Below are 1986 nucleotides of genomic sequence, written 5' to 3'. Positions count from 1 at the left end.
TCGAGGCCATCTTCTTTTCAGACGCCAAGGAGGATTATTAGGTAATAAAGGAGAAGCCAGGCTAGAAACAAGTGGATTTGGGTGGTTGAGAAGTTTATTATAGAAGGAACGGTGAATATTTATTCTAGAATCTTCTAATCATGTTTCTTCTACGCGATTTTCTTCTCATTATTTATTATTATTATTTCTATTATCTATTTTTAATTTTTACTATATATATTTTAAGTTTTCCTATTAATTTATATATGACTATATATTATATGTACATCTAACATGACTTAACTCAAGGGGCCCTATCGGAGTATTAGTGAACGATCTTCAGAATCCCGAGAGGGAGGCTATAGGAGAGTCCCTATGTTTGCACGAAGCCTGGGAATACACGGAGCGTGCCTATTGCTTCACTAGAGGAATATTGCGTATTTGGAACAGATATTTATTTGAACACTTTGGAAAATAATATTTTCAATTTTAAATATGAATTCAAATATTCAAATTATGATATTCTAAATTATATGTGTGTGTCTAGGGTCGCCCTGATGGATTACTTCTATTCTATAAATATGTAGAAGCAATCCGTTAGAGCACCTCAACACAATAAATACCGCTATATAACAACTTATAGCACATTAAACTAGTTGGAGTGTTAGTAGATATTTGTACATCTCATGGTTAATTAGATATATATTTCACTCAATAAATTCTAATTTTTAAGTCTAGCTATAGTCAAAGGCAACGCTAAATGTAGTACCCACAGAAAAACATAGATTTTCGAAAGCGCTTTATTCGATTATCTAGTTTGTGATTCTCATACTGCAGGATCTAGGAACAAGATTTTATTGCATGGTGCTGAAATAGTGCAGAAGTCGATTCTGTTTGTTTGTTTGTTAGTTTTGAAAGGGCTTTTAACAGCCTAGTCATCAACGCCCGTTGGTTGTTGGCTTTGGTAAGGCCTAGTTGTTCCATAGTCATAGTTTTGGTATGGTGTTCTGATCCACACCAGTGGGATTCATTTCCCTGAGATTTGAAATATTATCTAGCTACACAATTATAATTTGTTTAATAATCTTTACGATAGTGGAAAGGATGATGAAAAGCAGATAAGTAAATGTTATAATGTTAATAAGGCAAGATAATCATAATAATTAAAGGCTGGTTATTAAGTTGGTCTGATGGATTAATTTAATGACTCTTTCTATTATTGATTCGTCGTTTCTCAACGCAATTGGAACATTTGTTGGTATCCCTAACTGGTTCAGAGTTAATGTGTAGTGATGACATGCTTCAAAAATGTGTTTGACGGTCAGATTACTATTACAATTCGAACAGTTTGGAGGGGCCTCTCCTGTTATGAGGTGGATGTGTGTCAATCGGGTATGTCCTATCCTGAGTGGGGTAATCACTACTTCTTCGCGGCGTCTACTTCGGTTTGATGTAATCCAGGGCTTCACATCTTTCTTTATAGGTTTCAACTTACTGGGTGGACTTTCACCCACATTGCCTGCCATCTTTTATTAATAGATTCCTTTAAAGGGCGAGCAAGTTCCTTTGCAGTTAAGATTGCTGCGGTTCTACCTGGAAGGTATAGCGCTTCTCTAGCAGCTTTGTCGGCCATCTCATTTCCTGTAATGCCAACATGCCCGGGAGCCCAGATGAATTAGACTGATTTATCTATTTGCTAGATTATATGGTATGGGAATCCCTTCCGAACAACTAGAGATCAATATATTTTAACAAATGTCATGCAAACAACTCCTAAGATAAATGCCCTAAACATTGCTTCTACATATTTATAGAATAGAAGTAATCCATCAGAGCACCTCGACACAATAAATACCGCTATAGTTCAAAAATCAAATGAATTGAAGGACTTAACTGATGCAGAAGATCTGCATGCAGCAAACTGAAAAGCAGTATCCCAAAACAGGTAGGCGTGGCTTCTTATGAATTCTCAGGTTCCCGACTTTGATACTGTATAGTACAAGAGCT

Source organism: Halyomorpha halys, unplaced genomic scaffold (assembly GCF_000696795.3).
Source record: "Halyomorpha halys isolate HHAL.00 unplaced genomic scaffold, Hhal_1.1 Scaffold21.1, whole genome shotgun sequence".
NCBI lineage: Eukaryota > Metazoa > Arthropoda > Insecta > Hemiptera > Pentatomidae > Halyomorpha > Halyomorpha halys.
This window is presented reverse-complemented; position numbering follows the sequence as displayed.